Here is a 15,638-nt window from a genome sequence, read left to right as displayed (position 1 = left end):
CTACAATTCCCAGAAGCCCCTGCCAGCATTCGCTGGCAGGGGCTTCTGGGAATTGTAGTCCATGGACATCTGGAGGGCCGCAGTTTGACTACCCCTGGTCTAGGGCCCCAGTGACACTAAGACTGTCCCCACCTTGAGCCATAGTTATTCCTCGTCATTCTGTCAACTGTCAGAATGTAGGCTGCCCGTCCACATGCGGCCGAACGCACACATGAGAAAACCACTCAAAATGCGGCTTGTTTGAAATTGGGAACAAACTATCAGTGTGAGCCTATTGGCTGTTTGATTCCGGTGAAAACAGGCATTGTCGAGCAGGGTAAATTCAATTTTCAAATGTGTTCTTTGGGGGGCATCTCTAATTTACCTGATTTATCGTGACGTCCGCTGTCAAGAGTCAGAGCCCACTTGGTAGATGTAATAGGAACCTTAGCGGTTAATTTATGCCCCTGTATTAGAAGTTGATAACATGCAAGGGATGTCTATTCGTCTCAGAAGACATTTGTATACTGGGAAAATGGCCTGTGAAACTGCCCGGCCAGGTAGAATTGGAAAGTTTAACTTTTGGCTGTCTGCTAGACGTCATTCGAGCAGTTTTGTTCTGCTTTTCACTGCTTTTCACCATCTTGAGCAGTGAAATTTTCACATCATTTGTAGCTACTCATCGGAATTTCAATGGTTTTGGATACACACTGCTTCATTAACTTAATGAAGTAACCCAGTGGCTTTCCCAGTAAGGCAGAGGCATCAGATATACAGCATAGTTTTGCAACAACAAAAAAAGATAGAACAAGGAGGTCCAATTTTATGGGCCCCCCAAAAAAGATGCCCCACCCTCCATTGGTTTCAATGGAGAGCCAGCTTCGTGTAGTGGTTAGCAGCGTGGACTTCTAATCTGGCGACCCGGGTTTGATTCCCCGCTCCCCCACATGGCGCCAGCTGGATGACCTTGAGCTTGTCACAGCACTGATAGAACGGTTCTTACCAAACAGGAATATCAGGGCTCTCAGCCTCACTACCTCACAGGATGTCTGTTGTGGAGAGAGGAAAGGGAAGGCGATCACAAGCCGCTTTGAGACTCCTTCGGGTAAAGAAAAGCAGCATATAAGAACTAACTCTTCTTCAGTAATCTCAGGGCACTCTCAGCCTCACCTCCCTCACAGGGTGTCCATTGTGGGGAGAGGAAAAGGAAGGAAATTTTAAGTGACATAGAAGAACCATTTTTAGCTGGAGATAAAGAAATTGAACCTAGGTGTTGGAATGAGCAACTTGGCATGCAAGTACAACGATATAGGCTAGATATCAGGAAAAAAATTTTCACAGTCAGAGTAGTTCAGCAGTGGAATAGGCTGCCTAAGGAGGTGGTGAGCTCCCCCTCACTGGCTGTCTTCAAGCAAAGGTTGGATACACACTTTTCTTGGATGCTTTAGGATGCTTAGGGCTGATCCTGCGTTGAGCAGTGGATTGGACTAGATGTCCTGTATGACCCCTTCCAACTCTATGATTCTGTGATTCTGTGAAGGTCTCTCCTGGAGGTGACGCTCTCATACTAATACTTATGATAAACTTTCTCCAGAATGTAGATGGGGGTATTAGTGAATTCTCGGAGATGCAGTGAGAATGGTAACAACGGGAAACTCCACCTGTGTGTTCCGGGTTCCTTCCCTTTAGGAAAACTCACACAGTGACCAAATGGAAAATAAAATAAAATAATTTGTATTGAAAACCAAAAGCCAAAGTAAAACACACTTCAAACTATTTATTTATTTTAATGTGTAGACTGCCCTCTCTGCAGGAGTGGATTACAAACACTCAGAATAGAAAAACAGGTGAGATGGTGCAATAGGGGGGAAGTGACCATGTCCTCATAGAATTCCTTTTGAGATGGGGAGCCAAGGAAGCTTGTAGCCAGACGCGGATGTTGGATTTTCGTAGGGCAAACTTTAATAAACTCAGAGACATGATGAGTGTCATACCATGGACGAGAATGCTGGAAGGGAAGGGAGCATGTGAAGGGTGGGCGCTACTCAAACAAGAGCTATTGCATGCTCAATCAATGACTATTCCAGAAAGACGAAAACACTGCAGGAGCTCTAAGAAGCCTATTTGGATGAACAGAGAACTTCAAGAGGAACTAAGAAAGAAAAGGAAAATGTTCAGGAAATGGAGGGAAGGACAGAGCTCTAAAGAAGAGTACCTACAGGTTACTAGGCACTGTAGATCAATCATCAGAAAGGCCAAAGCTCAGAGTGAGCTAAGATTGGCCAGGGAAGCCCATTGTAACAAGAAAAGATTTTTCAGTTACGTGAGGAGCAAACGTAAAGTAAAGGAGGCAATAGGCCCGCTGTTGGGTGCGGATGGACAAACTCTAACGAAAGATGCAGAGAAAGCAGAAAGGCTTAGTGCCTATTTTACATCTGTTTTTTCCCACAGGTCTAAGTGTTTAGGCACATCTAGAGATGGCTGTAGCCAAAGGATAGTGTCTGGGTGGCAGGTTAACATGGATAGAGAGGTGGTCGAGAGGCATTTAGCTGCACTGGATGAGTTCAAATCCCCTGGTCCAGATGAAATGCACCCGAGAGTACTCAAAGAACTTTCCAGAGAACTTGCACAGCCCTTGTCCATCATCTTCGGAACCTCTTTAAGGACTGGAGATGTCCCGGAGGACTGGAAAAGAGCAAACGTTATTCCGATCTTCAAAAAAGGGAGGAAGGATGACCCGGGAAACTACAGACCAGTGAGTCTGACCTCTGTTGTGGGGAAGATAATGGAGCAGATATTAAAGGGAGCGATCTGCAAACATCTGGAGGACAATTTGGTGATCCAAGGAAGTCAGCATGGATTTGTCTCCAACAGGTCCTGCCAGACCAACCTAGTTTCCTTTTTTGACCAAGTAACAGGTTTGCTGGATCGGGGAAATTTGGTTGATGTCATTTACTTGGATTTTAGTAAAGCTTTTGACAAGGTTCCCCATGATGTTCTGATGGATAAGTTGAAGGACTGCAATCTGGATTTTCAGATCGTTAGGTGGATAGGGAATTGGTTAGAGAACCGCACTCAAAGAGTTGTTGTCAATGGTGTTTCATCAGACTGGAGAGAGGTGAGTAGCGGGGTACCTCAGGGTTCGGTGCTCGGCCCGGTACTTTTTAACATATTTATTAATGATCTAGATGAGGGGGTGGAGGGACTACTCATCAAGTTTGCAGATGACACCAAATTGGGAGGACTGGCAAATACTCCGGAAGATAGAGACAGAGTTCAACGAGATCTGAACACAATGGAAAAATGGGCAAATGAGAACAAGATGCAATTTAATAAAGATAAGTGTAAAGTTCTGCATCTGGGTCAGAAAAATGAAAAGCATGGCTACTGGATGGGGGATACGCTTCTAGGTAGCACTGTGTGTGAACGAGACCTTGGGGTACTTGTGGATTGTAAACTAAACATGAGCAGGCAGTGTGATGCAGCGGTAAAAAAGGCAAATGCCATTTTGGGCTGTATCAACAGAGGCATCACATCAAAATCACAAGATGTCATAGTCCCATTGTATACGGCACTGGTCAGACCACACCTGGAGTACTGTGTGCAGTTCTGGAGGCCTCACTTCAAGAAGGACATCGATAAAATTGAAAGGGTACAGAGGAGAGCGACGAAGATGATCTGGGGCCAAGGGACCAAGCCCTATGAAGATAGGTTGAGGGACTTGGGAATGTTCAGCCTGGAGAAAAGGAGGTTGAGAGGGGACATGATAGCCCTCTTTAAGTATTTGAAAGGTTGTCACTTGGAGGAGGGCAGGATGCTGTTTCTGCTGGCTGCAGAGGAAAGGACACGCAGTAATGGGTTTAAACTTCAAGTACAACGATATAGGCTAGATATCAGGAAAAAGTTTTTCTCAGTCAGAGTCGTTCAGCAGTGGAATAGGCTGCCTAAGGAGGTGGTGAGTGCCCCCTCACTGGAAGTCTTCAAGCAAAGGTTGGATACACACTTTTCTTGGATGCTTTAGGATGCTTAGGGCTAATCCTGCGTTGAGCAGGGGGTTGGACTAGATGGCCTGTATGGCCCCTTCCAACTCTATGATTCTATGATTCTATGAATAGAGGGCAAAAGTTTGGGGAAAGAAAGATTATGGTGAGCTTTCAACATGTAGAAATCCAGAAGAAACAGTGAAAGTGACCAGCACTCCAGGTGCATGCAGGATATCTAGAACACACATACAAACACTGAGAAGTTGCAGTGTTTGTGTTAAATACTCAGATTTGTGTCTGGAGGTTAAGGCTGGGATCTACAGCCCCTAAAATAAGGTGACCAGATTTTAACATTGGTAAAGCAAGACACCATTGGCCAGGCGGTTTCTTGATTAAAAATTTGGTCTATATGGAGCAATAAAAAGTTTCATAGAACGCATAGGACACAAAATTGTATTGTAATATATATTTTTAAATTTCAACATAAGTACAATTTGCCAGGTACCCCCATATATCCCTCCAAAAGAGCCAGTTTGGTGTAGTGGTTAGGAGTACGGACTTCTAATCTGGCATGCCGGGTTCGATTCTGCGCTCCCCCACATGCAACCAGCTGGGTGACCTTGGGCTCGCCACGACACTGATAAAACTGTTCTGACCGGGCAGTGATATCAGGGCTCTCTCAGCCTCCCCTCCCTAACAGGGTGTCTGTTGTGGGGAGAGGAAAGGGAAGGTGAATGTAAGCTGCTTTGAGACTCCTTTGGGTAGGGAAAAGCAACATATAAGAACCAACTCTCTTCTTCTCCTTCTGTAATCTCAGGGCTCTCTCAGCCTCACCCACCTCACAGGGTGTCTGTTGTGGGGAGAGGAATGGGAAGGCGACTGTAAGCCGCTTTGAGCCTCCTTCGGTTAGGGAAAAGCGGCATATAAGAACCAACTCTTCTTCTTCTTCTTCAAAAGTGGGACAATCTGGTCACCTTACCCTAAAACAATGAACATGATTTGATTATCAGTGTGAAATGGAAAAAAAATGATGCTAACATCTGGAGCAGACAAATCATTGCAAAATGCAAATAGTGTTTTGATAATACTGAGATAAGAAAATAGGAAATGAGTTCAGGTATGGTATCATAGAATCATAGAATCATAGAATCATAGAGTTGGAAGGGGCCATTCAGGCCATCTAGTCCAACCCCCTGCTCAATGCAGGATCAGCCCAAAGCTGGTAGGTAAGTTAATGGGGGCTAATGGGGTTCCTTAGACATGGCAGAAAGTGAAGAGTACTTAGAGGGTGATGAAATGAGTAATAGTTTCTAGGTGTGCCATAGATAGTACACTTCCCCAATTTTGCGTGAGTGCAGGCACTGCTGGTCAGCCTTTGGCACAACTGAGAAAGCCAGGCTCACTTCCCTGGCGGGGCTGCTACTGAGAAGGCTGTGTCCAGATGAGCTTCTTGGGACAATTGTCCTCTTCTGGGGCCAAGGGACCAAGCCCTATGAAGATAGGTTGAGGGACTTGGGAATGTTCAGCCTGGAGAAAAGGAGGTTGAGAGGGGACATGATAGCCCTCTTTAAGTATTTGAAAGGTTGTCACTTGGAGGAGGGCAGGATGCTGTTTCTGCTGGCTGCAGAGGAGAGGACACGCAGTAATGGGTTTAAACTTCAAGTACAACGATATAGGCTAGATATCAGGAAAAAGTTTTTCACAGTCAGAGTAGTTCAGCAGTGGAATAGGCTGCCTAAGGAGGTGGTGAGCTCCCCCTCACTGGAAGTCTTCAAGCAAAGGTTGGATGCACACTTTTCTTGGATGCTTTAGGATGCTTAGGGCTAATCCTGCGCTGAGCAGGGGTTGGACTAGATGGCCTGTATGGCCCCTTCCAACTCTATGATTCTATGATTCCTGGGACCTTCATTTCTAGGCTGGAAGCTATGGGAGAAAACGGTCCTTCAGACACTCCCGCCTCAAGAGATTGATTGCCTATTTATAGCAATTTATAGCGGAGTTTTGATTATTAGAAACTTTTGTGGAAGCAAGAAGGGAAAAAGAGGCAGGCAGAATAAATGCACAGACAGCATGAAAGAACAAAAAAAAAGGCAAACAGACAGAAGAACAGAAAGGACAGACATAAAGGACGAAAGAAAGAAATGACAGGGGGAAAAAAAACACACGGCAGAACAAGTCAGACAGAGAGAAAATGACAGAGAAAAGAAAGGGAAGGAAGGAAGGGAAAAAAGAAGGGAGAAAGAGTGCTAGCTCTGATGCCCAGGAGACCCTGTACTAAGTTCTGCTTGAAGGAAATGAAATCAAGAGAGAGAAGCCACAAACAAGCATCCCCTGGCATTGATGGGGTAGGAATAAGCCTTACAAAGACCTTCATCCAAATATAGATCTTTTGATCATGCAAAATACATTCGAAATTTTTTTAAAACCTCCAGAAAACTCTAATTACACCAGAAAGATCCATTTATACCCCTCCCCCAGTCTTCCCCAAAAACTAATTAAAATGGAAAGGGAACCTTCCGTATTACGACAGCATTATGGCACTCCAGGGTGTGTTTAACCGGGCTATAAATGCATTTCTCAGGTGGTTCAAGTGCCTACGGCCTTCACCTTGCACCTCTCCCGGCCCCACTAATGGCCCCGTACATCACGGGCTTGTCACATTTTTAATCGTGCCTTGCACAGCAGGGTTGTGGCTGAGAGGTACAAACCAATCCCGACACAGGGGGAAGTTCTTGTTCCAAACACCCCTCCATTTCGGTGGTGTCCTCACTTCCCCCTTTGTCTGTGCCTGAGCTCAGCGTGGAGTCATTTGTATGGGCAAGAGTGCCCTTTGAGTCCCTCCCGTCAGCCGCATTCGCTTCCCAGAGGTAGCCTGGAGGGATCAGAGGGTACAGCTAATGATGAGATATCCCTGGAGCATCTGCAGAGAGAGGGAGAGAGACAGAGAGAGAGTCAGAGACAGAGAGAGAATCTGAAACAGAGAGAGAGACAGAGAGAGAGTCAGAGACAGAGAGAGAATCTGAAACAGAGAGAGAGACAGAGAGTGAAAGAGAGACAGAGAGATTGAGGGTGAGAGAGAGACAGAGTCAGAGAGAGAGAGAGAGTCAGAGAGTCAGAGAGAGAGAGGCAGAGAGAGACAGAGAGAGAGAGAAAGAGTCAGAGAGGGAGAGAGACAGAGAGAGAGAAAGAGTCAGAAGGGGGAGAGGGAGAGAGAGAGAGAGAGAGAGAGAGAGAGAGAGAGAGAGAGAAAGAGAGAGAGAGAGACTGTCTACACAAGTTCAAACCTCTGCACTGGTGTTCTTAATAGGAATTTGTAGTATTCTGCACAGTTTTAGAGCCCTGTTACACTGTTGTTTCTTAATCCACTTTTCCTGCAGTTTTTTCCCTTTGGATTTCAACTTGCAGGGGCTTTACGCACCGGGATCTTTGTAGCAAATTGGTCACTGAATGAAAAATCGCCATTTAAAATAGTGGAATTCGTCGTTATGCATACTTGCCTTTGTAGTGGAATCCAGTTGCGTTTTGTAGCGTTTCCCACAGGCTTCCGGTCTCGGCAGAAATCGCTAGAAAGGAAGCGCTATTGCTGAGCTCGTCCCGCCCCTGGCTGTCAAGCAGCCAATGGGCAGCCGTTAGCATGCTCCCAAACAGCCCCTTTCCCTTTAAGAAAGGTTTAAAAAAAAAAAAACAGACCCATTGTAACGAATCTGTGTAGATTCGTTGCAACGGAGAGACCCATCCAGCTGCCTAATGTGTTTGAGCTGTCGTTTGATCGTTGCCACGCTCCCTCCGAGTGAAAAAAAAATCCCCCCCCCCTCACGGGCCCGATTTTCGGCTGAATGAATGTGTAAAAAATAAAGGGAAAATACATCAGCAAACGGGCTTCTCTGTACTTTGTGCTTAGTGACTGAAGGGGAGGGACTGAAGCCGGGGAAGCCTCTAAACTGAAAGAGGCTCGCTGGTGCGTTTATCCCCGCTCGCTCCGAGAAAAACAAATGGCGATCGCTTCGCCGGAAGATCAGAGAAGAGAGCCAGGGGGAGGGACTTTGTAGAAACCGCAACAATGTTAACGCACAGGTGTTGCAGATTGGTTGCAGGAGTGTATCGCTTTCCGGAGGATGAATCCACTTTTGGGGATTTCCCTGAAAGCGCTACAAGGAAGCGGTTTTTACAGATTGGTTTCAGGTGTGTGGCAGATTGTCGACGACGTTGTGCATAACAGCAAATCAGTAGCGTTTTCAATTGGCAACCATTGTGCTATTTTGAAGGCGTGCAAAAAGCCCCGCAGTTTTCCAATTAGGATTTTTTTTCTCCACCACCCTTCCCTCCTGCCCCCTCCTCAGGTTGCCCCCCGAGCAATCCCCTAATTGTTTAAAGGATAATGTTGATTGTGTGAAATCAATGTTATGGGACAAAATGAGCCGTGAGGATCATGGGGCCTTCTCCATGCAGTTACTCATCCTGGAAGTTCCTTTCCCTTCCTATATTTTTTTTGCATGGGATGGGTAGGTTTTGAGGCCACCTGTTTGTATTGCATCTTCTTGGGCTAGTCACAGTCTTGTTAGAGCTGTGCTCACAGAGCAGTTCTTTCAGAGCTCTCTTGGCCCCACCTTCCTCACAGAGTGTCTGTTGGGGGGGGAGGAGGAAGAGAAAGCAATTGTAAGCCACTTTGAGACTCCGTCGGGCAGTGAAAAGTGGGGTATAAAACCTAACTCTTCTTCATTATCCCCACCCCCACCCCTCTCTTCCCCTACAGATTCTGGGTTTTTTGGTTTTTATTTATTTATTTTTATTTTTTTACAATGCTGTGATGTTACAATTTTACTACACATGCAAAAAAAGATGAAGTTTTGTTGTTGATGAAAGGCTAGATCCTGAAGATGAAACTCAAATACTTTGGCCGCCTCATGAGAAGGAAGGACTCCCTGGAGAAGAGCCTAATGCTGGGAGCGATCGAGGGCAAAAGAAGAAGGGGACGACAGAGAATGAGGTGGCATCTTCAGGATCTGGCCTTCTAAGGAGCAGTCAGGGCCGATCTCCTCTAGGACTGACCGGTTTGTTCGCCTTGCAGTCCAAGGGACTCGCAAGAGTCTTCTCCAGCACCAGAGTTCAAAAGCCTCAATTCTTTGACGCTCGGCCTTCCTTATGGTCCAAGTTTTGCAGCCATACATTGCAACTGGGAAGACCATAGCCTTGACTAGACGCACTTTTGTTGGCAGGGTGATGTCTCTGCTTTTTAGGATGCTTTGCCATGGCTTTCCTCCCCAGGAGCAAGCGTCTTTTAATTTCTTTGCTGCAGTCCCCATCTGCAGTGATCTTAGAGCCCAGGAAAATAAAATCTGTCACTACCTCCATTTCTTCCCCATCTATTTTCCAGGAGTGTATGTTTATATATGCTTTGATTTAAAATTCTGCTATCATTAGATGCCATCAAGAGGGACATTTGCATCCTATTTTTTTGCCACCCTCTTACAAGCATTTTCAGAAAAGCATTACCACCTTTCAGTCCAGCCACCTCACCAGACCGCCGGCTTCGAAGGTGAATCTCCTATCCCCAAATACAATAAACAGTCCTCCATTGCTATGTTAATTTGGAAAGCAGGTCATGGGAAATTAAATTGCTCAAAATAGGTCACCAATTACAATCCTGCATTCTATTAAAACGAGCGCATCTCTGAAATCTTTATTAGTTTATTTTCATTACAAGCCCAAAATAATTTTCGGCGCTAAGCGATCACCGTTGGCGTGTTTTATGCTGGTCTGGGTGCCCTTCTCGGAGGGTTCCCCTCCTCCTATTTCTCGAACATCTACATTTAGGAGATCACACTCACTTACGTTGTGTAAATTTTTGTTAATTTATTTACTCGTGACTGTAAGTTTTTATGATCAAGCCGCGCTCGGCATCAAAACGCAGGTGGAGAGGAGAACAGGCATAATATGAAATATTGATGTGCTTTTCATTCGCTCACGATGGAAATGCCAGGAATGCGGAGTCTCGGTGAGACCCACCAGTACGTCACCCCTAGGAAACAAGTCCCGTCACATCAACAAGACAAACGCAGATGAACGGCAACAGATAGTTCGTTGCGTTGACGTTGCCACAATAAACCGTGCTCCCAAATATTCAGGATCATTTTTCCCTGAACAGAACACGAAAATGCTTCTGGGGGGCATTAGTAACTGTGGATCCTGACCCATTAGATTTTAAAATCTCAGCAGAGAGCCCTGATATTACTGAAGAAGAAGAGCTGGTTCTTATATGCCGCTTTTCTCTACTTGAAGGAGTCTCAGAGCAGCTTACAGTGGCCTTCCCTTTCCTCTCCCCACAACAGACACCCTGTGAGGGAGAGGAGGCTGAGAGAGCCCTGAGATTACTGAAGAAGAAGAAGAGTTGGTTCTTATATGCCGCTTTTCTCTACCCGAAGGAGTCTCAAAGGGGCTTCCATTCGCCTTCCCTTTCCTCTCCCCACAACAGACACCCTGTGAGGGAGAGGAGGCTGAGAGAGCCCTGAGATTACTGAAGAAGAAGAAGAGTTGGTTCTTATATGCCGCTTTTCTCTACCCGAAGGAGTCTCAAAGGGGCTTCCATTCGCCTTCCCTTTCCTCTCCCCACAACAGACACCCTGTGAGGGAGGTGAGGCTGAGAGAGCCCTGAGATTACTGAAGAAGAAGAAGAGTTGGTTCTTAGATGCCGCTTTTCTCTACCCGAAGGAGTCTCAAAGCGGCTTACAGTCGCCTTCCCTTCCCACAACAGACACCCTGTGAGGGAGGGGAGGCTGAGAGAGCCCTGAGATTACTGAAGAAGAAGAAGAGTTGGTTCTTAGATGCCGCTTTTCTCTACCCGAAGGAGTCTCAAAGCAGCTTCCAATCGCCTTCCCTTCCTCTCCCCACAACAGACACCCTGTGAGGGAGGGGAGGCTGAAAGAGCCCTGAGATTACTGAAGAAGAAGAAGAGTTGGTTCTTAGATGCCGCTTTTCTCTACTTGAAGGAGTCTCAAAGCAGCTTCCAATCGCCTTCCCTTCCTCTCCCCACAACAGACACCCTGTGAGGGAGGGGAGGCTGAGAGAGCCCTGAGATTACTGAAGAAGAAGAAGAGTTGGTTCTTAGATGCCGCTTTTCTCTACCCGAAGGAGTCTCAAAGCAGCTTCCAATCGCCTTCCCTTCCTCTCCCCACAACAGACACCCTGTGAGGGAGGGGAGGCTGAGAGAGCCCTGAGATTACTGAAGAAGAAGAAGAGTTGGTTCTTAGATGCCGCTTTTCTCTACCCAAAGGAGTCTCAAAGCGGCTTACAGTCGCCTTCCCTTCCCACAACAGACACCCTGTGAGGGAGGGGAGGCTGAGAGAGCCCTGAGATTACTGAAGAAGAAGAAGAGTTGGTTCTTAGATGCCGCTTTTCTCTACCCGAAGGAGTCTCAAAGCGGCTTACAGTCAACTTCCCTTTCCTCTCCCCACAACAGACACCCTGTGAGGGAGGTGAGGCTGAGAGAGCCCTGAGATTACTGAAGAAGAAGAAGAGTTGGTTCTTAGATGCCGCTTTCCTCTACCTGAAGGAGTCTTAAAGTGGCTTACATTCTCCTTCCCTTTCCTCTCCCCACAACAGACACCCTGTGAGGGAGGTGAGGCTGAGAGAGCCCCGATATCACTGCTCAGTCAGAACAGTTTTATCAGTGCTATGGTGAGCCCAAGGTCACCCAGCTGGCTGCATGTGGAGGAGGAGCGGGGAATCAAACCCGGCTCGCCAGATTAGAAGTCGGTGCTCCTAACCACCACACCAAGCTAGTATTCACTATTGACCTGCTGTTCTCCTGTATGTTTTGTTCTGCTTGCCGGGGAGCAAAAGGCATTACACTTAAACTGTTTTCACTGTTGCTCCATTTGTGTCTCTTATTAACACACTTGCCAATTATTTAATCTACAATTAGTTTCCTTTAGGAGGGCTCCTCAGAGGAAACGGAGGATGCATTCCACGGGTTTGCTTTCTTACCTTTGTCTGGCGAGATACTCAAACCATATATTTACCTTTGATCATAAACAACTCCTTCGGAGCTGTTATAATCCTCTGAGCAAATAATCTGTGTGCTTCCTAAATACATAACACACAAATGTCCCGGTGCATAATTAATGTGGGCTTTCTCCCCTGAGAGCCAGCCGAGGACTCTCCGATGTGTAATCGGCCCGTTCTTCAGCAGACCTCCCGAGACCTTTTCATGTGGTGGTGAATAGCGGCAGCTTCTAATCTCACAAGCCAGGTTTGATTCTCCCCTCACCCTACACATGCAGCCAGATTGGTGACCTTGGGCTCGTCACAGTCCTGATAGTGCTGTTCTCACAGAGTAGTTTCTGTCAGAGCTCTCTCAGCCCCACCTACCTCAGAAGGGTACCTGTTGTGGGAAGAGACAGGGAAGGTAATTGTCAACCACTTTGAGACTAATTGGGTAGTGAACAGAGGTGTATAAGAACCAACTTTTCTTCTTCTTCTTCTTCTTCTTCTTCTTCTTCTTCTTCTTCTTCTTCTGCTTCTGCTTCTTCTTCTGCTCTTCTTCTTCTTCTTCTTCTTCTTCTTCTTCTTCTTCTTCTTCTTCTTCTTCTTCTTCTTCTTCTTCTTCTTCTTCTTCTTCTTCTTCATACAAGGACAGAAAGCAGTTCATTTCTTTTCCCCCTATTCTGCAGGGAGATTGCCCACTCAAACCCTGTATAAAACAAATATTCTTTTTTAATATTTTGACTCATCTCAACTGGGGGGGTAGGATGCGGAGTTAAATAACAACAGCTGGTAATATTTGAAGGTTTTCCAATCTGTCCTCAACTCTAGAATTTAGGGCTTAAGGAGTCATAGGGCTTAAGAAGGGTAGAGTGGCCTGGAAGAAGAGGCAGGGAGTAAACCAGCAATTCACATAGCTGGTAGGGATATGGCCAATCAGCAGAGATGCCTAGATTTTGCCACTGGTTTTGCACTGACAAACATTTCCAGATGTTCAGAGAGCCAGGTTGATGTAGTGGTTAGGAGTCGGGTTTGATTCTGTGCTCTGCCACATGCAGCCAGCTGGGTGACCTTGGGCTCCCCACGGCACTGATAAAACCGTTCTGACCGAGCAGGAATATCAGGGCTCTCTCAGCCTCACCCACCTCACAGGGTGTCTGTTATGGGGAGAGAAAAGGGAAGGCGAGTGTAAGCCACTTTCAGACTCCTTCAGGTAGAGAAAAGCGGCACATAAGAACCAACTCTTCTTCTTTTACATCTGTCAAATACTCAATAAATAAATATCTGTGACTGAACGGCAACAGCCGTAAGCACAAACTTTAAGGGCAAGGGACCCCGCCGTGCATTCTACATGCCCGACTCACCCCCCTCCCAATCTCCTTCACTTTCACAGAGACACCCCCCCCCCCCATAGTAACCTTCCGAGCATATTATGAAATACGATGATTTAAGTGACTCCAGCAGTTCATGAAAAATGACCTCAATAAACGGCTCGGTGTGAAAGAGAGGTAGTAAATCCGCGCCTCCCTTAACGCAATCATTTAGCTCCAGAGACGTACATTAGCCTAAATGCATGTAAGTGGACAGTTCAACCGGCCTATACATAAAACCTTGAAATTATGACTCCCAGAAAAGCGACATTGCTAAAAAGGCTTCCGCCGGCATTCCATCACTTATGCAGATGAAAGGGGAGGGGCCTGTGTGAGTGCGCCTGGGGGGAGGGGGGAGGGGGGGAGGGAGGGGAACCCGCCTGCCCAAGTTACGGCTACTTTGAGACAAAGCGCAAATAGGCTTTTCATTGCCTATTAATGAATTGTGAGTGCCTCTGTTCTTCCGGAAACATTTGATGCCTACGATAGCTATGCCGTTTGCACAGGTGGGTGCAACAAGCACTGGCTGTCGGCTTCCCACCCCCTCCTCTGCAAGAAGGAGAAAGAGAAGGAGAAGGAGAAGGAGAAGGAGAAGGAGAAGAAGAAGAAGAAGAAGAAGAAGAAGAAGAAGAAGAAGAAGAAGAAGAAGAAGAAGAAGAAGAAGAAGAAAGAGTCTCAAAGTGACATACATTCACCTTCCCTTCCTCTCCCCACACCAGACACCCTGCAAGGGAGGGGAGGCTGAGAGAGCCCTGATATTACTGCAGAAGAAGAAGAAGAAGAAGAAGAAGAAGAAGAAGAGTTGGGTCTTAGATGCCGCCTTTCTCTACCTGAAAGAGTGTCCAAGTGGCTTACATTCACCTTCCCTTTCCTCCCCCCACAACAGACACCCTGTGAGGGGGGTGAATCGGAGAGAGCTCTGACAGGACTGCTCTGTGTGAACAGCTCTATCAGGGCTGTGACGAGCTCAAAGTCACCCAGGTGGCTGCATGTGGAAGAGCGGGGAATCAAACCTGATTCGCCAGATTAGATGCCGCCACTCCTGACCACTACACCACACTGGATCTTTCTGTACATACAGAAGGCCTGCAATAATGTACAACACATAACCACGTATTTACAATGGCTGTGTGGACAGGTTGGGCAATACCCTAAATACTGATGTCGAAGTCACAGCTGATTCATGGTGATTCAGTTGGGTTTTCAAGGCAAGGTTCAGCCATTGCCTGTTTCTGTGTCATGGCCCTGGTAATCCTTGCAAATCTTTCATCCAAATATCTTTTGGGATCTGCAAGATCTGTAGGGTACATGATTTAACAGCTTAAGAAGGATATCCTACAGGGAGCATCGGAGGAGAGATCGGAGTAGTTAGTTCTGGCAACTTTCAAATCATCTCATCCTGTGTCCTGGTTGACTGAATTGGAGACTTCCTGTTCCTTTGAGAACACTTCCTGCTGTCTTTTGTTCCTGATCCATTAGTCAGTTAGACAGTTAGGACTATCTCTCTCCTCTCTTGCTCATAAAGTTTGTTTCTCTTCTCAATAAAACTATTTTACTCTTTTAAAGAGCTGGGCCTTTGCTCTCTTGAGAATTTAAACTCTACCAACAATGCTAAACAGGGCTGGCCATGCTTAGCTTCTGAGATCTATTTTAAAATATATTTTTAAAAGAACCGGGGTGGTTTTCACCTTATTTGGGCAGGTCGACTTGCCCCTTCCAAAATGGCCAACGGTGACCCTGGGGGGGGGGTGAGGAGTGGAGGAATCCTGGCCATACAGCTCTTTGATGTCCGAGGCTCCACCATCGTGGCTGATCTCACTCGCAGTCTTCAAGCAAAGGTTGGATACACAGTTTTCTTGGATGCTTCAGGATGCTTTGGGCTAATCCTGCGTTGAGCAGGGGGTTGGACTAGATGGCCTGTATGGCCCCTTCCAACTCTATGATTCTATGATTCTATGATTCTATGATTCTAGATGGCCTGTATGGCCCCTTCCAACTCTATGATTCTATGATTCTATGATCTATTGAGGGTAGCTGGAGTCCAGCAAGGGGAGCCCTCTTAAGATTGTTTGTGTGTGTGTGGGGGGGAGGGGTGTTTTGTTTTGTTTTGTTTACCCTGGGTGACTTGGGGGGAAAGAGGTGTGGACACGTCACTTCCAAGGCCCTGGCAGAAAGGCACAGCCAGCTGCGATCGCTTCAGGGTTACCTTGAAGCCTGAAACATTTCCCAGGTGTCAATCCATCGCTGAAAAGGTGAAAAAGCCTTGAGGGCAGATTCAAGTGGAACGCCATGTTGGTCTGAAGCAGCACAACAAAATCAGAGTCCA

The sequence above is a fragment of the Paroedura picta genome, chromosome 4 (assembly GCF_049243985.1).
Source record: "Paroedura picta isolate Pp20150507F chromosome 4, Ppicta_v3.0, whole genome shotgun sequence".
In the NCBI taxonomy this organism is placed as follows: Eukaryota; Metazoa; Chordata; class Lepidosauria; order Squamata; family Gekkonidae; genus Paroedura; species Paroedura picta.
This window is presented reverse-complemented; position numbering follows the sequence as displayed.